Source organism: Petromyzon marinus, chromosome 19 (assembly GCF_048934315.1).
Source record: "Petromyzon marinus isolate PM22_M1 ecotype Great Lakes invasive population chromosome 19, UKy_Petmar_22M1.pri1.0, whole genome shotgun sequence".
NCBI lineage: Eukaryota > Metazoa > Chordata > Hyperoartia > Petromyzontiformes > Petromyzontidae > Petromyzon > Petromyzon marinus.
The window spans coordinates 13,203,385-13,229,073 of NC_133685.1; the positions used below are offsets into that span (position 1 = coordinate 13,203,385).

A 25,689-nucleotide genomic window follows, 5' to 3' on the forward strand; every position below is an offset into this window, starting at 1 on the left:
CCACGCCCGGCCGCCTTTGTCTCCCCAGTGGCGATGTTTACGCAGCGCACGAGGTGCTCGTTTGAGGCTGAGTCGATCTAGGAGGGGAGGTCCAGGCCCGGGTCAGATATTTATCGGCTCATTGGTGTTGGTGGCCGTGGGCGGGAATCTACACCGCCAGCCTCACTGGACATTTGTGAAACTACTGGACATCTCTCGTTTAACAAAACAAGCTTTATAGCTCATCGGATTCCTCCAGTAAAAAAAAAATCATTCTGAATTTGAGAGGCACACGCACAGCAGTCCGATACCCGCGGAGCATCTCCCCTCCCTCCTCCCCTGCCTCTTTTTTTTTGTACGATCAGAGGAAACAAGAAGATGCTCGGTGTAGTCGGCACTTTGCTTCGATCATCATTTCGTTTTGTTTTGTTAATGCTTTGCTTTATATTAAATGAAATATTTCACAATAGATTTCAAGCTCTGCTCCCCATAGCCCTTCCCTCCCTCCCCTCCCTCGGCCTCGCCAAATGTCGCGGGACACGTAGCGTGCCGTGCCGTCCGTCGCCAACGCGGATTGGCGATGGGATTTGGCAGCGGAGACTTCCACGCGCGCTCTTTCTTGTCGGTTTGGAACGGGATCGAAGATCAGCCTGAGATCAATTTGGGGGGAGCCGCTCGCGGGATGGGAGCAGAAGGAGCAGGAGGAGTTTAACTTGCGCGTAGTTCTGTGCTCCCTGTGCATTGCACGACCACCACCCACCCCAATCGCTCCTCTCATCCATCCATCCCAACCGGTTTGCGTAGTCACGGCATGATCAGCTCAGGGGGTGTGTGTGTATCACGGACTCCTCTTGCCTAATCACATCATTTACACACGTTGGTTGTTCTTTTGCACTGTTGTTTAAAACAACTTTTACACTGTTGTTTAAGACAAGTTTTGCACTGTTGTTTAAAACAACTTGTACACTGTTGTTTAAGACAACTTTTACACTTCTAGATTTAAAGCTTTCGTGACTGCTAGGATTCATACTTTTACACTGTTGTTTAAAACAACTTTTCCACTGTTGTTAAAAACAACTTGTACACTGTTGTTTAAGACAACTTGTACTGTTGTTTAAGACAACTTTTACACTGTTGTTTAAAACAACTTTTACACTTGTTTAAGACAACTTTTACACTGTTGTTTAAAACAACTTGTACACTGTTGTTTAAAACAACTTTTACACTGTTGTTTAAAACAACTTGTACACTGTTGTTTAAAATAACTTTCACTGTTGTTTAAAACAACTTTTACACTTGTTGTTTAAAACAACTTTTACACTGTTGTTTAAGACAACTTGCACACTGTTGTTTAAAACAACTTTTACACTGTTGTTTAAAACAACTTTTACACTGTTGTTTAAAACAACTTTTACACTGTTGTTTAAAACAACTTTTACACTGTTGTTTAAGACAACTTTTACACTTTTGTTTAAAACAACTTTTACACTGTTGTTTAAAACAACTTTTACACTGTTGTTTAAAACAACTTTTACACTGTTGTTTAAAACAACTTTTACACTGTTGTTTAAAACAACTTTTACACTATAATCTTAGTTTTTTCGGTAAAGTCACGTTGAAGGGAAACAACAAAATAATAATATATATAAATATAAAAATTTAATAATATATATTATTATTTTGTTGTTTCCCTTCAACGTGACTTTACCGAAAAAACTAAGTATATGAATTACTGCAGTCACGAAAGCTTTAAATCAAAACTTTTACACTGTTGTTTAAAACAACTTGTACACTGTTGTTTTAAACAACTTGTAAACTGTTGTTTAAAACAACTTTTACACTGTTGTTTAAAACAACTTTTACTCTGTTGTTTAAAACAACTTTTACACTGTTGTTTAAGACAACTTTTACACTGTTGTTTAAGACAACTTTTACACTGTTTTTTAAAACAAATTTTACACTGTTGTTTAAAACAACTTTTACACTGTTGTTTAAAACAACTTGTACACTGTTGTTTAAAATAACTTTCACTGTTGTTTAAAACAACTTTTACACTTGTTGTTTAAAACAACTTTTACACTGTTGTTTAAGACAACTTGGACACTGTTGTTTAAAACAACTTTTACACTGTTGTTTAAAACAACTTTTACACTGTTGTTTAAAACAACTTTTACACTTGTTTAAAACAACTTTTACACTGTTGTTTAAGACAACTTTTACACTTTTGTTTAAAACAACTTTTACACTGTTGTTTAAAACAACTTTTACACTGTTGTTTAAAACAACTTTTACACTGTTGTTTAAAACAACTTTTACACTGTTGTTTAAAACAACTTTTACACTATAATCTTAGTTTTTTCGGTAAAGTCACGTTGAAGGGAAACAACAAAATAATAAAATATATATAAAAATATTAAAAATAATAATATATATTATTATTTTGTTGTTTCCCTTCAACGTGACTTTACCGAAAAAACCAAGTATATGAATTACTGCAGTCACGAAAGCTTTAAATCAAAACTTTTACACTGTTGTTTAAAACAACTTGTACACTGTTGTTTTAAACAACTTGTAAACTGTTGTTTAAAACAACTTTTACACTGTTGTTTAAAACAACTTTTACCCTGTTGTTTAAAACAACTTTTACACTGTTGTTTAACACAACTTTTACACTGTTGTTTAAGACAACTTTTACACTGTTGTTTAAAACAACTTTTACACTGTTGTTTAAAACAACTTTTACACTGTTGTTTAAAACAACTTTTACACTTGTTTAAGACAACTTTTACACTGTTGTTTAAGACAACTTTTACACTGTTGTTTAAGACAACTTTTACACTGTTGTTTAAGACAACTTTTACACTGTTGTTTAAAACAACTTTTACACTGTTGTTTAAAACAACTTTTACACTGTTGTTTAAAACAACTTTTACACTTGTTTAAGACAACTTTTACACTTGTTTAAGACAACTTTTACACTGTTGTTTAAAACAACTTTTACACTTGTTTAAGACAACTTTTTCACTGTTGTTTAAAACAACTTTTACACTGTTGTTTAAAACAACTTTTACACTGTTGTTTCAAACAACTTTCACACTGTTGTTTAAAAAAAAATGTACACTGTTGTTTAAAACAACTTTTACACTTGTTTAAGACAACTTTTACACTTGTTTAAGACAACTTTTACACTTGTTTAAGACAACTTTTACACTGTTGTTTAAAACAACTTTTACACTGTTGTTTAAAACAACTTTCACACTGTTGTTTAAATTTTTTTTACACTGTTGTTTAAAACAACTTTTACACTGTTGTTTAAGACAACTTTTACACTTGTTTAAAACAACTTTTACACTGTTGTTTAAAACAACTTTTACACTGTTGTTTAAAACAACTTTTACACTGTTGTTTAAGACAACTTTTTCACTTGTTTAAGACAAATTTTACACTTGTTTAAGACAACTTTTACACTGTTGTTTAAAACAACTTTTACACTGTTGTTTAAGACAACTTTTACACTGTTGTTTAAAACAACTTTTACACTGTTGTTTAAAACAACTTTTACACTGTTGTTTAAGACAACTTTTACACTGTTGTTTAAAACAACTTTTACACTGTTGTTTAAGACAACTTTTACACTTGTTTAAGACAACTTTTACACTTGTTTAAGACAACTTTTACACTTGTTTAAGACAACTTTTACACTGTTGTTTAAAACAACTTTTACACTTGTTTGAGACAACTTTTACACTTGTTTAAGACAACTTTTACACTGTTGTTTAAAACAACTTTTACACTTGTTTAAGACAACTTTTACACTTGTTTAAGACAACTTTTACACTGTTGTTTAAAACAACGTTTACACTGTTGTTTAAAACAACTTTTACATTGTTGTTTAAAACAACAGTCATGCTGCTTGTCAGGGTGGAGGGGTCCCAACTGGTAGCTTTGGCCACCAGGGTGAGGGTGGGGGGGGGGGGCATGGCACCCCCTACCCCCCACGCTAGTTACGATTCTGATCCCATCCCTGCAGCCATCATTCTTTCCTTTCGCCCTCGCCCCCCTCCTTTAAGCCACCCATCCCATAATCATGCCTTCCATCCACCGCTACATCCCTCCCATTCATCCCCTCCATCCCCTCTACCCCCTCCATTCCCTCCATCCCCTCCATCCCCTCTACCCCCTCCATTCCCTCCATCCCCTCCATCCCCTCTACCCAACACTTTCCTACACAGTTCTTTTGCACTTGCTCTCGTGTCTTTGTACTGTTTGTCATTCGAACGTTCAGACCCCGTGTCCCTCCTGGACATCTGTGAAAAAGAGCTTCACAGCTTATCGGATTTCTCCGGGATAAATAAAGATTCTGATCTCCTGCGAGCCAGCGATGTAACAATCCGTCCAGCACCTGCACACGACCTGATTCCATCGCCCCATCTCGTTGCTGGACGAGGAGATGGGGCGGTTTTCCTGGCTCCCGTGCCTACTGGACATCTGTGCAAAACAGCTTTATAGCTCATCGGACTTCCTCCAGTATATATAAAATAAAATGTTCTGATTCTGAAACCCAGTCCACGCGTTCGCTGCACACTTTTGCGTGCATGCACGTCGAACTTCTTTCGCGCCGTACGTAGCCAACCGCAATAAATCTGCTCCACGTTCTTTGTCGGGGGCCGGTGGCTTCGTTATCCGCGACACTTTTCACTGATCGATTAAAAAAAACGAACCTAAAAAAAACCAACCGCACGGAGAGGTCAATAACCTTATGGCACATTGCACCGGAGTCGCCCACTGCGGTTGGCAGGCCGACCCACGTGTCCTTCTTGCACGTGGGTGCTGCTGCTGCACGTGCGAATGATTGTCTGGAGCCGTGCTTGCTAAGTCGATGCAGATGCTCCAGTGGATGATGATGATGACGAAGATGATACGTGGGTCATTTCAGCTGCCCCTGCTGCTGCAGCTGCTGCTGTTGCTGCCGCTGTTGCTGCTGCTGCCCCTGCTGCTGTTGCTGCCTTTGGAAGCAGGAGGGGCCCTTGAACGACGCTCTCATCACAGCCGCGCGTCACCGTGTGCAGCTGTGTCACGCACATTCGACTGAACAGGGCGGTCCGCTTGTATTGCTTGTCTCGTCACCCAAACCATCAGAAACTAGTCCCCAAATGCGAAGCCTAAGCAACTCGTGCATAGTCAAGCAGCCACTAACGCCGGTCGTAATGCTGACCCGCACCAACTAGTCCCATCAGATACGAGTACCAGGCCTAATACTGACACTAACCCTAGCTAACTAACCAACCCGGCACTATTAACAGCCCTGATACTGACGCTAAGCCTAGTTAACCAGTCAACTATCCACTAGTACTAGTCAATCAGCCGCTAGGACGAGTCAACCAGCCACTAGAAATAGCCCTCCTTAACTCAGTGGACAACGAGATACCGACTACTGGCCATAATACTGACCCTAACCCTAATCAACCAGCTAATTTGTCACTAAAAATAGCCAACCAGCTGCCAGTTTTCTAACTAGTCATCGTAAACTCAACCCAAGCCCTAACCTCAACACCTCTAGCTGTTACTGTTTGAGACTGGACTCGAAAAAAAGCTGTCTGGTGTGGATCAATCAGTTTCAATGACAATGCATCATCATGTACTACAGAGCATGAGTGTTTTGGTTCGCGTGTTCACCACAAGTATATGTGGTCAATGCAGACATGATTCCTTGAAAAAAGGTTTCAGCTCGGTGTTGAAACATCTTAACACAGCTGTTGTATTACCAGAAAGGGTTAAACTCTATTTTTACGTCTGGCTATAGGTGGTATCCCTTTAAATATAGCGTTCACGTCAGTTTTCCAGCTGCACGAGTGTTTTTTTCACGGTTGTGCTGCTGCACGGCTCTCTGATGGTTGGTCAGCACGATGTCCGACGTTTCGCTGCACTTGCTGGCAGCTATTCTGAACCTTTGTGATCTCGTCGAGGAACATTGACCCATCACGCCAACTGCGGGCATCCTCGCAGTGGCTTTTCGACTCGCCATCCAACAAGGACGGTCACTTGCATCGCGCGCTTTTAGACGTGCTTCTGCGGCCGTCTGGAACGCTCTTCCCTCCGATGTTAGGAAGCCACTGGAGCTATGCACTTTGAAAGCTAGATTGAAAACGAATTTCTTTAAAGCTGCTTTTTGTGTTTAGTTTGTTGCCCTTTCCCCCCGCACCTTCAATTAGCACGATTAGCTACGTGCAATGGGAAATAAGTTAAACACACATACACACAACAAAGCGTGAGAATGCTCCCGCGCCCCGAACAATGGCGCGTGGTCGCCCCGCAAAAACGCGCTGGCGAACTTGTCGGTTCTCGCCGCTCCGTCGGGTTTCGTTTGCACCACCGCTGTTGGCAGGCGCCCTGTGTTTCAGTTGCCCCACGGCACCGCTGTCCGTGGTGGAATTTGATGGCATCTTAATCCCTGAAAATTACCCACCGGGCCTCTTGACATCTCACAACCCCCACAGGCCAAGAGGTCAGGAAGCTGTGGGCCTCTGGCTGGCTCCGGAGCACGTGGGGAGCTGCTAAGAACGCGGGCCTGTGTTGCACGAGTGGTTTCCCCGTGTCAAAGATGTTTCTTGTCACTTGCATTTTCTCGTGTCCATGTCTGCGCTGGTGATTTTTTTTTTCATTTTGGTTCAAATGAAATGTCCCAGTCTGAGCGAACGCCTTTGGCGGGGCTGCGGTGCGCTACTACAAACGAGGAAAACAAATGTCTTGTCAAATACACCCATTGTGCGCCGCGGTGGAGAATTAATAAAACGCGTAATTCGAAAGACCTCTGTCGGTTAATTTGGCGGATGAAAGCCTCCCCCAGGCCACGTTGGTCACGGGTTGATGTTGAAACCACTGTTCAGTGTTGGACTGGTGAAAGGAGGTGCCATAAGACTGGGTCATATCTCTAACTCGCAACCGATGTCAGCCGTGCTTTTAGTTGTCGGCTGCTTGGCGTTTTGTTGACTTTTGGGTCGGTGCCGAACAAACGGGATAAACGTAACATTTGGAACTCAAGTCCCCGGCTTTGTTATGGAGTGCGCTAAGTTTGCGCTAACCACAAATTGCCCCTCAAGGACCCTGTGTTCGTTCTCTGTAATGTTTATGCTTTTGTCTCCTGCTTTTGTTGCTGCTGCGCTCATGTGCCACGGATCTCCCTCGTCAAATAGCCGGGTCTCTGGCTGAAGGGGATCATCCGTGTAACAAATCAACGGTGATCTCATAAACTCCAACCGCGGCTCGATCGCCGCTGTATGTAGAACGTACGATATTCCGCTTCGTTTATGCCTCTCTATTTAGTTTTAGCCCTAGGATTGTGTTGTGTTTTATTTTACACTTGTCATTGTTGATGTTGACCGTGTCTGTTGATGTACGCTGTTCTAAAACACGCAGTTCTGTCGTAATAACGTAGACCACTTCGCTGCTTCCAGCAGGCCCTCCACTAGAGGGAGCCCTGATTATGATTTCACTTGTGTAATTGTTATTTTATAATCTGTTGCACTGACATCTGTTCGCATTTTAAATTCGTCCTTTTTTAACCTTTAACTGTTGTAACGTTTGGGATAATGATGTTGAATTCTAGATTCGGCTGAAGTGCATGATGCATTAGCCTTAATTTCAAATAAGAATTGGACTCATCTGTTATTAGGTTTCATTCTGAATGTTGAGCTTTTGCACGAGAACAATCCGTTTACAGTTTCACAGATGATTATTGCTCTCAAGTTCTCAACGGACCGTTACATGGTCTTCAGGGAATCAGAACACATTTATTTAATTGTTAATTCTCATCATGCCACATTGGTGTAAAGTGTCATCTCCAACTCGTATTACCCACTCTGTATTTCTGTCATCTCTATTCACGTGCTACGAAGAAGGGCGTTGACTTTAAACGTCGCCCATTATATATTTTTATTTTAAAGCCACAATGTTATTGACTAATGTGTTGAGTTTATTTTATTGATATATAATCGTGCACCACTTTCAACACGGCAACAGCAGCACTGCCATCTAGCGTGTACTTCTCGACACTGCAAAATGTGGCTGAGTGCATAGAGACAGCGTCGGTCGGCACCGCGATGTTCTGTCCAACATCCGACGTTAAAGGTCCAACGTTACGTATTGGAATTTGATTGCTTAGACTTTATTCGATTTAAACAAATTATTTGGTGATGCTGCTATTGGTGCTTGAGCAGTGGTGCACAAGCAGAAATCACAGCGATTACACTCAACGCACTCGACAATAACACTGCGCGTGGACTTAAAAGAAAAATGACCTAACAGGCGACGTTTTGGGGCAACGACCCTTCGTCACAGCACACACGTAGAGAAGCCAAGAGAGAGGCAGGTTAAAACGTACGATCGATAACATGTCGCCGAGTGACGGGTAACGCACATCGAAATTCAGCGGTTCATGATCCACTGGTGCAAATTCCACGTGACAATGCCTTGAGCCACAACAGTAGAGCCTCTCTTAAAGACCACCCCTGTTAACGACTAATCGATTAACGACGGGCCTCCATAGAGCCCAATGTGTAGTGTATAGTGTAGTGTATAGTAGTGTAGAGTAGAGCCTCTCTTAAAAACCACCCCTGTTAACGACTAATCGATTAACGACGGGCCTCCATAGAGCCCAATGTGTAATGCATAGTGTAGTGTATAGTAGTGTATAGTGTAGTGTATAGTAGTGTAGTGTATAGTGTAGTGTATAGTGTAGTGTATACTGTAGTGTGTAGTGTACTGTATAGTGTAGTGTATAGTGTAGTGTGTAGTGTAGTGCCTCCATAGAGCCCAATGTGTAGTGTATGATGTAGTGTATAGTAGTGTAGAGTAGAACCTCTCTCATCGACCACTCCTGTTAACGACTAATCGTTTAACAACGGGCCTCCATAGAGCCCAATGTGTAGTGTATAGTGTAGTGAATAGTAGTGTAGAGTAGAACCTCTCTTAAAGACCACCCCTGTTAACTACTAATCGATTAACGACGGGCCTCAATAGAGCCCAAAGTGTAGTGCATAGTGTATAGTGTAGTGTATAGTGTAGTGTATAGTAGTGTAGTGCTTCCATAGAGCCCCAAGTGTAGTGCAAAGTGTATAGTGTAGTGTGTAGTGTATAGTGTAGTGTATAGTGTAGTGTATAATAGTGTAGTGCCTCCATAGAGCCCAAAGTGTAGTGCATAGTGTAGTGTATAGTGTAGTGTGTAGTGTATAGTGTAGTGTATAGTGTATTGTATAGTCGTGTAGTGCCTCCATAGAGCCCAATGTGTAGTGTATAGTGTAGTGTGTAGAGTAGTGTGTAGTGTAGTGCATAGTGTAGTGTATAGTAGTGTATAATGTAGTGTGTAGTGTATAGTGTAGTGTATAGTAGTGTAGTGCCGCCATAGAGCCCAATGTGTTCGCTTACCAACCATTCCCCTGTTAACGACGGGCTGTTGTAGGTACAGTAAATATTAATTCATGCATTGATTAACCGTGTTTATTTTAACATCACGTTTATAATGTTGTCAATATCTTTATGCATTAATATCCATTGTTTAAATATGATCAAGTACGTGTTTTGGGTGAAAAGGGTTGTAATTTTCGATGCTATCGCAACGAATTAAGCCTTTAACGTGTATCACCTACGAAAATCACCCAGAAATGTCTGTCCGTCCCGCGCGTGACGTCACGCCACATGAGGCCCACCCCCCCGCGTGACGTCACGCCACATGAGGCCCACCCCCCCGCGTGACGTCACGCCACATGAGGCCCACCCCCCCGCGTGACGTCACGCCACATGAGGCCCACCCCCCCCCTCATTAATATTCATGCCCGCGTGGAAATTTACACGAACGCACAAGAAGGTCGTGCACTCCACATGCCGCGCCTCTCCCCTCATTAATAATCATGAGCGAGTGACGTCACTCCACATGCCGCGCCCCTCCCCTCATTAATAATCATGAGCGAGTGACGTCACTCCACATGCCGCACCCCTCCCCAATAACCATTAGCGGGTGACGTCACTCCACATAGGGCAACCCCTCCCCCCCCTCATTAACAATCATGAGCTGAACAATTTTTATCTTGAATATTTTTCAGATTAACTGCAATATTAACTGCAATATAGGCCAGTCCTTAAGACGGGAAACAAAGCGAGTTTCCTAATACTCGCTTAATGCCCAAAATCACTAAACGACCGGTTTTCGTGGAAGCAATTCCCGTCGTTAAGAAGGGTTCTACTATACAATATATCCATACATAACCACTGTTGACTTCCAACAAACTGGTAGTCTTTACACGCCCTCCCCGCCCCACATAAATAAAATGCTGTACAGTATATGCAAATATAGATTTTGTAAATGATTAACTTCCTCTGCCAGTGGCTCAGCGTGCCTCTTACAATCCAGAACTGAGGCCTCAATACTCTTGGTTTCTTTCGGCAAAGTCACGTAGATAGAAAATAATAATATTAATAAGACGATCGCTTGTGTTGTGATCGAAACGTCGTAGTTTTTTTATTTTATTATTTTTTTCTATCTACGTGACTTTACCGAAAGAACCAAAGAATTTGAATTCCTGCAGTCGCGAAAGCTTTAAGTGAAAACTGAGGCCTCGTTTAAACATTGCGATGCATGCAGCCGTGACGAATGCCAATTGCCCATGTTCAATCCACTGCTGGATGAAGGCCCCCCCCTCCCCTCAAGTCACCTCCACCTCTCTCACGACTCTGCGAAGTAACAATCCATTGACTGTTCTTGGTTCTTTCGGTAAAGTCACGTAGAAGGGAAACGATAAAATAAACAAGAACATGAATCCTTGCAGTCACGAAAGCTTATTGGCTACCAGCTGAACGGATTGCTTAGTCTTCCTCGGCCTAATGCCATCTCAGACGCGTTCCATTCCTTGGCTGCCACGCCGCTTTTATCCTGAAATCATCCCCCCACCCCACAATATAGTTTCCATGACTTTGTCCTGGCCAAGCCAAAGAAACAATTTTCGATCATTTCATGGCCAGGTCGCTTCTGAAAAACAAGGTAATTCCTCAGTGGGCTTTAACTGACAAGATACAAAAAATATATAGTAGTTTTATTCGTGTATATATAGTAAGTGATTTATTTATTCTTCCTATACTACTGCACTCCTTTCGTGTCTTTGTACTGTTTGTTGTTGTGACGTTTTGACCCGCCCCTACACTGGATATCTGTGAAAAAGAGCTTTAGAGCTCATAGGATTCCTCCAGAATAAATATGTTGACTTTAATCCCACACCGTCTTGTGTTATCCAATCCACGTGTGCCCTCTTTCTGTCTCAGTGCAATGTCAAGCACGCATCTCTCTCTCTCTCCGTGCTTTTGTGCAATAAACATAGACAACTATATACTACAACACTCCCTCACGATTAGCCATGACCTTATCCACTGCTGGATGAAAGTCGTCGCCGTCCATTAGAAATTACGCAACTAGAAATGCATACATTTGATACGTAGAGTGTGTGCAAAAAAATAACAATTCACGGATGTTTTCTCGCTTATTTGAACTATTTACATCCCAGTGGTGGAAATTACTCGTTCCTATGACGGGTACCAGTATTGAGGAGGGGGGGGGGGGAGCTGAAGCCTTTATCCAGCAGTGGATTATTCATGGCTGATTATGAGGTGGACAGACAAATAAGATGATGGCACATACACACGTTTCACAAGAGAGGTTAAATGCGAGTTGTTCTTTACGACTGCCAAACTTGTAAACTTTTGAGAGTTTATCATAATTGCAATAAGTGCGGTGCGTTTCCTTCCTTCAAAAACATCAGATTAAAACTAGAGTACACTCTCCTCTCCATAATCACCGCGTGACGACGGCCAACCCACCAAATCACTCCTCACCCCTTCCAACCGACTCAACGGACGTGTCATCGGACGTGCTGTTAAAGTAAACTTCAATATCCAGAATAAAGCGGGTTTTGTTGTTGTTGTTGTTTGGGAAAGATTGCATAAGGGGCCGCTTATAAATGACGTCACGCGATTTTGGACGATTTTTGACCCCCCCCTCCTTCGTCACACGGCGTCACAAAAAGTCAGACCCCCCCTCAAATATGACGTCACAAAGCTCTGCCCCCCCAAAAAATAAAACATGCTTCAAATCGCTTTAAACTATTGTCATTGTAGCGCGTATTTAATGTGGCGCTGCACTCTGATGTTGTATGAGAAAACATTTATTAAAAAGTATATTTAATTAAGTAGAACGTGTTGTCTACATTTAAAGTTGCGCATTTTGATGTGACGTCACATTTCTCAACCCCCCTCCCCTCCTCCCATCGTCACACATCGTCACAAATGTCTGACCCCCCCCCCCCCCAGGTGCGTGACGTCATTTATGGACGGCCCCTAAATATAAACATGTGTCGTTTAGAACGCTACCAACCCGACACAGCTAACGAGTAAGGTTTGTCGCATAAACAAAACGTAACAATTCATAATAAAGGTTTTTGGGTTAGATCGCGTTATTTATAAATGTGTCGTAACCCTCCACCACCCGACACGGCCAATCAGCAAAAAAAAAAGTGTCACGTTGACAAAAGACAAATAATTCACTACTTTAGCCCACCGGTGTATTGAAGAGTGAATCCACAACATTTACAGTTTGAGTACGACGTTTCGCTGGTAAATACATCCAGCATCATCGGGCAATTCGCCAGAATGGTAAAGCCCTCGCTTGCTCCCGGTTTTATATAGAGCAGCAGGGTGACGTCATCATTTAACTCATATCAGGTGCAATGATTTGAGGCGGAGGGGAGGGGGGTATTGTAATTATATAATCGATTAGTAATCAGTCAATGGTTATGATTAGTAATGAGTTGTAGATTAGTAATTAGTTGTAATGTGTGTTAGTGATTATATGCTATGTTAGTAATCCGTTAATTAGTATGTGTTTCCCCTATAAGGAATTGTAATATGTATTATTTAATAATACGCTTCCAGGCCACACTAAGCCTATAGCTATCAGAACGATTCAAGTTATTTTTATTCCTCTCAACTTCAATGGATTCTCTAATTAGTCTTTGCCAGTAATAATTAGTTTTACACAACACTTCAACGTTATCAAAATCAATTGAGTGTCCTTGTTGACAAGCATGTTCTGCCACTGCCGACAGTTGTGTTTGAGATAATTTAATACTTCTTTGATGTTCTTTTAGTCTTACGCTGATGTTATGTCCCGTCTGTCCAATATAGCATCTGCCACATAAACAATTAATCTGATATACACCTTCTGTTGATAATTTAGGTAATGCGTCTTTAGTGAAAGATACTAGTTTTTGAATTTTGTGTACTGTACCAAATTTTACTGTAATGTTTTGCTTTTGCAAAACACGGGCTAATTTGTCAGTTACTCCTGAGATATATGGAATTTTTATTGTTTTAACAATCTGATCGCTTTCAGCAGTATTGCTTTGCGATCGTGATTTGGCATTCAGTGCTCTGTTAATTTGAGCATTATTGTAGCCATTCTTTCGTAGTGCATCTTTAACGTGTTTGATCTCTCTCACTAGACTCTCACCATCTGACACTGTTTTAGCCCGATGTATGAGCGTCTTGATAAGAGAATATTTCTGAGCTGGATCATGATGCGAATCTGCATTCAGATAGGCATCAGTGTGCGTTTGCTTTCTGTAAACGCTGTGTGTTATTTTACCGTTTAGGCCAAGTCCAAGCAAAATATCTAGGAATGGGAGTGTGTTATTCACCTCCATTTCCATGGTGAACTGGATGGCCGGGTTTTGTGCATTGAGATGATTTAGAAAATCATTAAGTGTATCTTTACCTTTTGGCCAGACAACCAAAGTGTCATCCACATATCAAAACCAAAAAGATGGTTTAAATGTGCTCGAGGCAAGTGCTCTTATTTCAAAGTTTTCCATGTACAAATTTGCTATAGCAGGGGATAAAGGAGAGCCCATTGCTGCTCCTTCCTTTTGTTTAAAGAAATCCCCTCTCCATAAGAAGTGTTATTTAAACAATGGTCAGCAAGTTTCGGAATATCTTTTGGTAAACCTGTATTCTTTACTAGTGTATCAAGTAATTTAAGTGATTCGTTCACTGGAACCTTGGTGAATAGAGAAATCACATAAAAACTTACCAGAATATCATTAGGATTAAGTTTAATATCTTTAATCACATTCACAAGATGTTCTGAATTTCTTATGAATGAAGATGTCCTACCGATGTAGGGCCGTATTTGTTTCGTTATATATTTTGCTAATTGATATGTGGCAGAGCCAATTGTACTGACTATGGGTCGTAATGGGATGCCGATTTTAAGAATCTTTGGTAGCCCATAGAGTCTAGGTGGTTTTGAGGCCCTTGGCTTAATTTGGTATTGCTCATTCTTAGGGATTAATTAATTTGCAATTATTGCAGTAGTCTTACGTTCTAAAGTAATGTAGGTACTTTCCTCTATTAAATTTCTAATTTTATTATCATAATCGGCTCGTGACATCACTACAGTAGTGCGGCCTTTATCAGCTGCCAGGATTTGGACATCCTTATTTACACGCAGCTCTCTTAAGGCTTTTGCCTCGTTAGAGCTAATATTTACTTTTGAAACTTTGCTATTCTCAATTATTTTGGCAACCTCATGTCTAGTCATCTCTGCCGCATTATGTGGAAGGAGTCTTACTGCTGATTCTACCTCAGCAATTATCTCATCCACTGAAATTGTGCGTGGGGTAACGGCAAAGTTAAGGCCTTTAGAAAGGACAGAGATCATGTCACTGGTTAAAACATTGTTAGTCAAGTTCATTACGGTTTTGTTTTTAAATTATTCGTTTTTAGTAATTGCCCAATGATGCTGGATGTAATTACCAGCGAAACGTCGTACTCAAACTGTAAATGTTGTGGATTCACTCTTCAACACACCGGTGGGCTAAAGTAGTGAATTATTTGTCTTTTGTCAACGTGACACTTTTTTGCTGATTGGCCGTATCGGGTGGTGGAGGGTTACGACACATTTATAAATAACGCGATCTAACCCAAAAACCTTTATTATGAACAATATTGGTCGCGAAAGCCTATGTGTTTAAACGTAACAATTAGTTACTTCAGCACACCGGTGCATTTGGAGAGTAAACCCAGAACGTTTACAATTCGAGTACGACGTTTTGGTGGTGATTACAACAACCAGCTTTATCAGGCGCAAAAAAGGTGATGTCATCAGTGCGAAGTGGTTCAGGGAGTCCTCTACTTACGAACATTCTACTTACGAACTTTCAGAGATACGAACAAACCTGTCCGTTTGTCCAGTTGCCTGTTCATACCGAGAGTCGTAAGTTCAACCACCGCGCAATAGACGGCGGTGGTGGCATCTACATCTGCAGAACATGAAGGACCAGTGCCATCTAGATCTGCAAGACACGAAAAACCAGTGGCATCAGCATCTACAGATTATACAACCTTAAACGCCATTCCCCGTGTTTAGTGTACATGTCGTACAACCTGTTTGGAATCGACAAAGTTGGACTTACGAACAAATCGACTTGCGAACAGGCCTCTGGAACTTAACTCGTTCGTAGGTCGAGGAGTCTTTGCATCATGTAATTGGGACGTTTCGTTTACGTGACAGACCTTTACTGATAATAAAGTATTAAACCTTTACTGATTGGCTGTGCCGGGTGGGTAGCAGGTTTAACGACGCATTTATATTTACGCAAACACCCCTCCCCCCCCCCCCCAAAAAAAAAGAAAACCTTTATTATGGATAAGGGGCCGACCATAAATGACGTCACGCACCTGGGGGGGGGGGTCAGACATTTGTGACGATGTGTGACGAGGGGGGGGGGGTTGAGAAATATGACGTCACATCAAAATGCGCAACTTTAAATAAATATAGACAACACGTTCTACTTAATTAAATAGACTTTTTAACAGATGTTTTATCCTACAACATCAGAGTGCAGCGCCACATTAAATACGCACTACAATGACAATAGTTTAAAGCGATTTGAAGCATGTTTTATATTTTTTATGGGGGGGGGCAGAGCTTTGTGACGTCATATTTGAGGGGGGTCTGACTTTTTATGACGCCGTGTGACGAAGGGAGGGGGGGGTTAAAAATTGTCCAAAATCGCGTGACGTCATTTATGGACGGCCCCTAATATTGATCGTGAACGCCTTACTACCACTAACTAGCACGTGTTAAACAGGTGAATGGAATTAACCTTAACCAAGATGGCCGCCCCTGTGATGGGGGCGGCGGGTGGGAGGGTTTGGAGGGTGGTTAGAGGGTGGTGGGGGTGGTGTGGGGGTTTGGGGGGAGTGGGAGGGGGGAGTGGGAGGGGGTGGGGGGAGGGGGTGAGGGGAGTGGGAGGGGGTGGGGGGAGGGGGTGGGGGTAGTGGGAGGGGGTGGGGGTAGTGGGAGGGGGTGGGGGTAGTGGGAGGGGGTGGGGGTAGTGGGAGGGGGGGGGTAGGGAGGGGTGGGGTAGTGGGAGGGGGTGGGGGGGTAGTGGGAGGGGGGGGGAGTTGGAGGGGGTGGGGGGAGTGGGAGGGGGTGGGGGAGTGGGTGGGGGGAGTTGGAAGGGGTGGGAGGAGTGGGAGGGGGTGGGGGGAGTGGGAGGGGGTGGGGGAGTGGGAGGGGGTGGGGGGAGTTGGAAGGGGTGGGGGGTAGTGGGAGGGGGTGGGAGGAGTTGGAGGGGGTGGGGAGAGTGGGCGCGGGTGGGGGTAGTGGGAGGGGGTGGGGGTAGTTGGAGGGGGTGGGGGGTAGTGGGAGGGGGTGGGGGGTAGTGGGAGGGGGTGGGGGGTAGTGGGAGGGGTGGGGGTAGTGGGTGGGGGGGTAGTGGGAGGGGGTAGGGGGTAGTGGGAGGGGGTGGGGGGTAGTGGGAGGGGGTGGGGGGTAGTGGGAGGGGGTGGGGGGTAGTGGGAGGGGGTGGGGGGTAGTGGGAGGGGGTGGGGGGAGTTGGAGGGGGTGGGGGGAGTGGGAGGGGGTGGGGGGAGTGGGAGGGGGTGGGGGGAGTTGGAAGGGGTGGGGAGAGTGGGAGGGGGTGGGGGGAGTGGGAGGGGGTGGGGGGAGTGGGAGGGGGTGGGGGGTAGTGGGAGGGGGTGGGGGTAGTGGGAGGGGGTGGGGAGGAGTTGGAGGGGGTAGGGGTAGTGGGAGGGGGTGGGGGGTAGTGGGAGGGGTGGGGGGTAGTGGGAGGGGGTGGGGGGTAGTGGGAGGGGGTGGGGGGTAGTGGGAGGGGGTGGGGGTTGTGGGAGGGGGAGGGGGTAGTGGGAGGGGGTGGGGGGTAGTGGGAGGGGGTGGGGGGGTAGTGGGAGGGGGTGGGGTGGGGGTAGTGGGAGGGGGTGGGGGGAGTTGGAGGGGGTGGGGGGAGGGGGGGGTGGGGGTAGTGGGAGGGGGTGGGGGTAGTGGGAGGGGGTGGGAGGAGTTGGAGGGGGTGGGTAGTGGGAGGGGGTGGGGGGTAGTGGGGAGGGGTGGGGGGTAGTGGGAGGGGGTGGGGGGTAGTGGGAGGGGGTGGGGGGAGTGGGAGGGGGTGGGGGGTAGTGGGAGGGGTGGGGGGAGTTGGAGGGGGTGGGGGGAGTGGGAGGGGGTGGGGGGAGTGGGAGGGGGGGGGGGAGTTGGAGGGTGGGGGGGGGTGGGAGGGGGTGGGGGGAGTGGGAGGGGGTGGGGGGTAGTGGGAGGGGGTGGGGGGTGAGGGGTGGGGGGTAGTGGGAGGGGGTGGGAGGAGTTGGAGGGGGTAGTGGGAGGGGGTGGGGGGTAGTGGGAGGGGGTGGGGGGTAGTGGGAGGGGGTGGGGGGTAGTGGGAGGGGGGTGGGGGGTAGTGGGAGGGGGTGGGGGAGTTGGAGGGGGTGGGGGTAGTGGGAGGGGGTGGGGGGTAGTAGCAGGGGGTGGGGGGTAGTGGGAGGGGGTGGGGGGTAGTGGGAGGGGGTAGTGGGAGGGGGTGGGGGTAGTGGGAGGGGTGGGGGTAGTGGGAGGGGGTGGGGGTAGTGGGAGGGGGTGGGGGGTAGTGGGAGGGGGTGGGGGGTAGTGGGAGGGGGGTAGTGGGAGGGGGTGGGGGTAGTGGGAGGGGGTGGGGGGTAGTGGGAGGGGGTGGGGGGTAGTGGGAGGGGGTGGGGGGGTAGTGGGAGGGGGTAGGGGTAGTGGGAGGGGTGGGGGAGTTGGAGGGGGTGGGGGTAGTGGGAGGGGGTGGGGGGTAGTGGGAGGGGGTAGGGGGTAGTGGGAGGGGGTGGGGGTAGTGGGAGGGGGTGGGGGGTAGTGCGAGGGGGTGGGGGGAGTTGGAGGGGGTGGGGGGAGTGGGAGGGGGTGGGGGAGTGGGAGGGGGTGGGGAGAGTTGGAAGGGGTGGGGGGAGTGCGAGGGGGTGGCGGGAGTGGGAGGGGGTGGGGGGAGTGGGAGGGGGTAGTGGGAGGGGGTGGGGGTAGTGGGAGGGGGTGGGAGGAGTTGGAGGGGGTAAGGGTAGTGGGAGGGGGTGGGGGTAGTGGGAGGGGGTGGGGGGTAGTGGGAGGGGGTGGGGGGTAGTGGGAGGGGTGGGGGGAGTTGGAGGGGGTGGGGGTAGTGGGAGGGGGTGGGGGGTAGTGGGAGGGGTGGGGGGGGTAGTGGGAGGGGGTGGGGGGTAGTGGGAGGGGGTGGAGGTAGTGGGAGGGGGGGGGGTAGTGGGAGGGGGTGGGGGTAGTGGGAGGGGGTGGGGGGTAGTGGGAGGGGGTGGGGGGAGTTGGAGGGGGTGGGGGGAGTGGGAGGGGGTGGGGGGAGTGGGAGGGGGTGGGGGGAGTTAGAAGGGGTGGGGGGAGTGCGAGGGGGTGGCGGGAGTGGGAGGGGGTGGGGGGAGTGGGAGGGGGTGGGGGGTAGTGGGAGGGGGTGGGGGTAGTGGGAGGGGGTGGGAGGAGTTGGAGGGGGTAGGGGTAGTGGGAGGGGGTGGGGGGTAGTGGGAGGGGGTGGGGGGTAGTGGGAGGGGGTGGGGGGTAGTGGGAGGGGGTGGGGGGGAGTTGGAGGGGGTGGGGGTAGTGGGAGGGGGTGGGGGGTAGTGGGAGGGGGTGGGGGGTAGTGGGAGGGGGTGGGGGGTGTGGGAGGGGGTGGGGGGAGTTGGAGGGGGTGGGGGGAGTGGGAGGGGGGGTGGGGAGTGGGAGGGGGTGGGGGGAGTTGGAGGGGGTGGGGGGGGTGGGAGGGGGTGGGGGGAGTGGGAGGGGGTGGGGGGAGGTGGGAGGGGGTGGGGGGTAGTGGGAGGGGGTGGGGGGTAGTGGGAGGGGGTGGGAGGAGTTGGAGGGGGTAGTGGGAGGGGGTGGGGGGTAGTGGGAGGGGGTGGGGGGTAGTGGGAGGGGGTGGGGGGTAGTGGGAGGGGGTGGGGGGTAGTGGGAGGGGGTGGGGGGTAGTGGGAGGGGTAGTGGGAGGGGGGTAGTGGGAGGGGGTGGGGGTAGTGGGAGGGGGTGGGGGGTAGTGGGAGGGGGTGGGGGTAGTGGGAGGGGGTGGGGGGTAGTGGGAGGGGTGGGGTAGTGGGAGGGGGTGGGGGAGTTGGAGGGGGTGGGGGTAGTGGGAGGGGGTGGGGGGTAGTGGGAGGGGGTGGGGGGTAGTGGGAGGGGGTGGGGGGTAGTGGGAGGGGGTGGGGGGTAGTGGGAGGGGGTGGGGGGTAGTGGGAGGGGGTAGTGGGAGGGGGTGGGGGTAGTGGGAGGGGGTGGGGGGTAGTGGGAGGGGGTGGGGGGAGTGGGAGGGGGTGGGGGGAGTGGGAGGGGGTGGGGGGAGTTGGAAGGGGTGGGGGGAGTGCGAGGGGGTGGCGGGAGTGGAGGGGGTGGGGGGAGTGGGAGGGGGTAGTGGGAGGGGGGTGGGGGTAGTGGGAGGGGGTGGGAGGAGTTGGAGGGGGTAAGGGTAGTGGGAGGGGGTGGGGGTAGTGGGAGGGGGTGGGGTAGTGGGAGGGGGTGGGGGGTAGGGGAGGGGGGTGGGGGGAGTTGGAGGGGGTGGGGGTAGTGGGAGGGGGTGGGGGGTAGTGGGAAGGGGTGGGGGGTAGTGGGAGGGGGTGGGGGTAGTGGGAGGGGGTGGGGGGAGTTGGAGGGGTGGGGGGAGTGGGAGGGGGTGGGGGTAGTGGGAGGGGGTGGGGGGTAGTGGGAGGGGGTGGGGGGTAGTGGGAGGGGGTGGGAGGAGTTGGAGGGGGTATTGGGAGGGGGTGGGGGTAGTGGGAGGGGGTGGGGGGTAGTGGGAGGGGGAGTTGGAGGGGGTGGGGGTAGTGGGAGGGGGTGGGGGGTAGTGGGAGGGGGTGGGGAGTTGGAGGGGGTGGGGGTAGTGGGAGGGGGTGGGGGGTAGTAGCAGGGGGTGGGGGGTAGTGGAGGGGGTGGGGGGTAGTGGGAGGGGGTGGGGGTAGTGGGAGGGGGTGGGGGTGGGGGGTAGTGGGAGGGGTGGAGGGTAGTGGGAGGGGGTGGGGGGTAGTGGGAGGGGGTGGGGGGTAGTGGGAGGGGGTGGGGGGTAGTGGGAGGGGGTGGGGGGTAGTGGGAGGGGGTGGGGGGAGTTGGAGTGGGTGGGGGTCGTCCTCTGCCCCCGGATCTCTTCCGGGTCCGCGCGGCCGAACCGAAGGAGACAACGGTTTAGCGGCCACGGGTTCGCATCTCAGTCTCGGCGTTTATATTTATTCTTAAAGGTAACAAAAAATTTTCGTAAACAATTAAATTGATGAATCGTTACAATTAAACGTCGTCGTCACCGCCTTTTATAATTTGTTTAGTAGGGTTTTTTTGTGTTTGTTTATCCGTAAAATGGGTGATGGTGGAGTTGTTTTCGTTTGTTGAGGCGCGTAGCTGTGAGGGCTTGCTGATGGTTGACGCCTCTCGGCTAGGCCCCGCTTGAGGTGAGTTCACCCACGAGACCGTTTGAACATTGCTGTGTTAGAAGGATGGTTTTGTTTACCTTAAATCGCTATTAATTTGCGATTGATAAGCAGTTGACGTCGATCTTCGCGCACCGCGCATTCCCGCTGTCTCTAAGGAGGTGCGATATGGTCAATTTGTGTGCACGTATGCGCGCTCGCCTCGAGTTTGGATAATCCCGAGTCGCACTGTGCACGTTAACGGTGCGCCTTGTCGCCAGGGCATTGCTCTTATTATCTACGTATGCATAGTAGCGTTAAGTTCGCGATGGTACTTGTGTTAAACGCAAGTGATAGAATGCGGTGTTGGCGCCTCCGATGTTTGATGTGTACAGTGCGTGTGTCGGTGCGTGGTTTGCGTGCTGGTGGGGAGCGGTGGTGGAGCTGTTAGCGCGACGCGCCTCGAGCCTGGCCGCCCGTGGTTCGACTCCCGCTCACGGCCAAATACCAGTGACGATGAGTACCTCGTGTAGCGGTGTGTAGTAAACATCTTCACTGGGGAGACAAAGGCGGCCGGGCGTGGTGCTGGACACCCACCCCCTCCGTGTGCCGTGCCGGCCTTCATAGGTGCTGCTCGCTAACAGCACTTGGCCCACAACACTCTGTTACAGGCTGGCTGTAAGTGGGATCTTTTCGTCGTTTTTTGTCTCTGTGTATAGAGTGTTTACGTGCACGCTGCCTACATTGTGTGCGTATCCCACTCGTGTGTAAACATCTTCACTGTGGAGACGAAGGCTGTCGGGCACGATGCTGACCACCCCACCCCCTCGTATTGTTGCCATCCGTAGGTTCTCGCTAACAGCGCTTGCCTCAATAGTCTGTTCAAGATAGATGTTTAATTGTCTTTATATATTAATCTACGCATGCAGCACACACGTACATTTGTAGCTTTGTGTACATGTGGCCTTCATAGGAGCTCTAACAGCGCTTACCCCGAGCATGTTCAAACTGTAGGGGTCCATACTCTTTGGTTCTTTCGGTAAAGTCACGTAGGTATAAAATAAGTCACGACGTTTCGGGCACAACACAAGCGTCCATCATCAGGTGGGACAACCATCGCAAGAAACAATTGCTGAAGTGGGCAAAAGGGCTGCCGTGACAAGAGGGCTATATAGGTAAGAGAGAGAGGGTGTTTATCTTGCATATGTGTGCGTATGCGGGTATACATGTGCCTAACCTTAACACGTACTCAGTAACAGCACTTGCTCTGGCCTACAAGCCTATACACGAGTGATAGATATTCAGTAACATCACTTGCCCCGGCCTACAAGCCTATACACGAGTGATAGATATTCAGTAACAGCACTTGCCCCGGCCTACAAGCCTATACACGAGTGATAGATATTCAGTAACAGCACTTGCCCCGGCCTACAAGCCTATACACGAGTGATAGATATTCAGTAACATCACTTGCCCCGGCCTACAAGCCCATACACGAGTGATAGATATTCAGTAACAGCACTTACTCTGGCCTACAATGTTATAATCGGGGATAGATATTCAGTAACAGCACTTGCCCTGGCCTACAATGCTATAATTGGGTGATAGATATTCAGTAACAGTACTTGCCCTGGCCTACAATGCTATAATCGGGGATAGATATCACTGTGTAACACATTTTTTTTTGGTTCCTGGGTAGTAAGTGTTATTTTCTAATTGCTTATGCCTCAAAAGTACAGAAAATGGGTATTATTATTCCCCACAAACGTTGCTCTTGTGACCAGGACACAAAAGCAAAGTTAATAATCCACTCCATTAATAACAGTGTAACACATTTTTTTTGGTTCCTGGGTAGTAAGTGTTATTTCATAATTGCTTATGCCTCAAAGGTACAGAAAATGGTTATTATTATTCCCCACATACTTTGCTTTTGTGAGCAGGACAGTGATGTTTTGAAATTTACCTATTTTCAACTTGTGCATTTGTGTCATTCCTTCACATAAAGTCCTGGTCACAAAAGCAAAGTTTGCGGGGAATAATAATAATAGCCATTTTATATTTTTTTGAGGCATAAGCAATGAGAAACTAACACTTACTTCCCAGGGACAAAAATAGTGTTACATAGTGTATTCAATAACAGTACGGTACTTGCCTGTCCAACAAGGTTATAAACGGGAGATATATACTCTGTAACAGTACTTACCATGGCCAACAAGGTTATAAACGGGAGATATATACTCTGTAACAGTACTTACCATGGCCTACAAGGTTATAAACGGGGGATAGGTACTCTGTAACAGTACTTACCATGGCCTACAAGGTTATAAACGGGGGATAGGTACTCTGTAACAGTACTTACCATGGCCTACAAGGATATAATCGGGGGATAGGTACTCTGTAACAGTACTTACCATGGCCAACAAGGTTATAAACGGGAGATATGTACTCTGTAACAGTACTTACCATGGCCTACAAGGTTATAAACGGGGGATATGTACTCTGTAAAACAGTACTTACCATGGCCTACAAGGTTATAAACGGGAGATAGATACTCTGTAAAACAGTACTTACCATGGCCTACAAGGTTATAAACGGGAGATAGATACTCTGTAACAGAACTTACCATGGCCTACAAGGTTATAAACGGGGGATAGGTACTCTGTAACAGAACTTACCATGGCCTGCAAGGTTTTAAACGGGGGATATATACTCTGTAACAGTACTTACCATGGCCTACAAGGTTATAAACGGGAGATAGATACTCTGTAAAACAGTACTTACCATGGCCTACAAGGTTATAAACGGGAGATAGATACTCTGTAACAGTACTTATCATGGCCTACAAGGTTATAAACGGGGGATAGGTACTCTGTAACAGTACTTGCCATGGCCTACAAGGTTATAAACGGGGGATAGATACTCTGTAACAGTACTTACCATGGCCTACAAGACTATAGTAGGGGGATAGTTACTCAGTAACAGTACTTACCATGGCCTACAAGGTTATAAACGGGGATAGGTACTCTGTAACAGTACTTACCATGGCCTACAAGGTTATAAACGGGGGATAGATACTCTGTAACAGTACTTACCATGGCCTACACGGTTATAAACGGGGGATAGGTACTCTGTAACAGTACTTGCCATGGCCTTACAAGGTTATAAACGGGGATAGGTACTCGGTAACAGTACTTATCATGGCCTACAAGGTTATAATCAGGGGATAGGTACTCTGTAACAGTACTTGCCATGGCCTTACAAGGTTATAAACGGGGGATAGGTACTCTGTAACAGAACTTACCATGGCCTACAATGTTCTAAACGGGGGATATATACTCTGTAACAGTACTTATGGCCTACAAGGTTATAAACGGGGGATAGGTACTCTGTAACAGTACTTACCATGGCCTACAAGGTTATAAACGGGGGATAGGTACTCTGTAACAGTACTTGCCATGGCCTACAAGGTTATAAACGGGGGATAGATACTCTGTAACAGTACTTACCATGGCCTACAAGGCTATAGTAGGGGGATAGATACTCAGTAACAGTACTTACCATGGCCTACAAGGTTATAAACGGGGGATAGATACTCTGTAACAGTACTTACCATGGCCTACAAGGTTATAAACGGGGGATAGGTACTCTGTAACAGTACTTATCATGGCCTACAAGGTTATTAACGGGGGATAGGTACTCTGTAACAGTACTTACCATGGCCTACAAGGTTATAATCGGGGGATAGGTACTCTGTAACAGAACTCACCATGGCCTTACAAGGTTATAAACGGGGATAGGTACTCTGTAACAGAACTTACCATGGCCTACAAGGTTATAATCGGGGGATAGATACTCTGTAACAGTACTTACCATGGCCTACAAGGTTATAAACGGGGGATAGGTACTCTGTAACAGTACTTACCATGGCCTACACGACTATAGTAGGGGGATAGGTACTCTGTAACAACTTACCATGGCCTTACAAGGCTTTAATCGGGATATAGATACTAACTAACAGCACTTGCCAAGGCCTACAAGGCGATAATCGGGGTATAGGTACTCAGTAACAATACTTTCCATGGCCATTAAGGCTATAATCGGCGGCATAAATACTCGGTAACAACACTTGTCCTGCCCTACACGACTATAAATGGTGAATAGTTCGGTAACAACACTTGCTTTGGCCTACAAAGCTTCAAACGGGAGATATTACTTGTCTTTGCACTGTGTATTATATTCATGGCTACAGCTTTTTTAACTTGCATACGTTGCTTTATTGAAATATGTGAGTTCGGATATGTTCGTGTCTGCATTTGTTTTTGTGTGCATTCTGTTGATAATGATTTTGAGATCCTCGGTCAGTCCATTGGTGAAAGAACGACATCCCCATACCATGCCGCTCGTGGGAGATTGTTTGACCATACTTCACTAGGCTGGTCTACTGATGTTGAGCCGTGTTTGGGAAGTGAACTCATGTTGGCGGTGGTCACAACCCCAATGCGCTAACCGCAGTGCCGCAGCTCCACCATTTCCCGTACGGTGCAAAAGAAGCTCAACATACATTGCATCGTATGCTAATAGTTTTTTTTATGTTGATGTGTGCCAGAGGTGGGTGTAAAATATCATTCACGTTCAAAGGGTGAATGTTTTTCCAAACCCGTGAGGGTCCTCTTCTAGGTCGACTCAGCCTAAAATGAGTACCAGGCGTACGTCTGGCTGGCCTCACATTAAGTCTGTGCCTTACCACCACCCCTCAATAGGTGCTCACTAACAAAACTTGCTCTAAAAAAACTGCTATTCACGCTCAGCTGCTGTTTGTGTTGCGTACACGATCTTTTAATTACACACGTGCATGTTGATATTCAGCACATAAAAACTTCGCGTGTGTTGTGCATGAAAGAGTGTTTGTGTTATGTAACTTAGTACATGGGTAAGTGTGTAATGTGTGTG

General features: G+C 47.5%; 1 protein-coding gene across 2 annotated transcripts in view; it reads left to right on the forward strand.

The window, feature by feature from the left end:
- The first annotated feature begins 20,451 nt into the window (after nucleotides 1-20,451).
- Nucleotides 20,452-25,689, forward strand: part of LOC116943813 (uncharacterized) — a 35,396-nt gene continuing 30,158 nt past the window's right edge. Inside the window, exon 1 of one of the 2 annotated variants that reach the window (XM_032957037.2) lies at nucleotides 20,452-20,574. The gene's annotated coding sequence lies outside the window, so the exon portion shown is untranslated. Of the gene's footprint in view, nucleotides 20,782-25,689 lie in introns of both variants that reach the window. The other variant, XM_032957036.2, reaches the window with a different exon arrangement.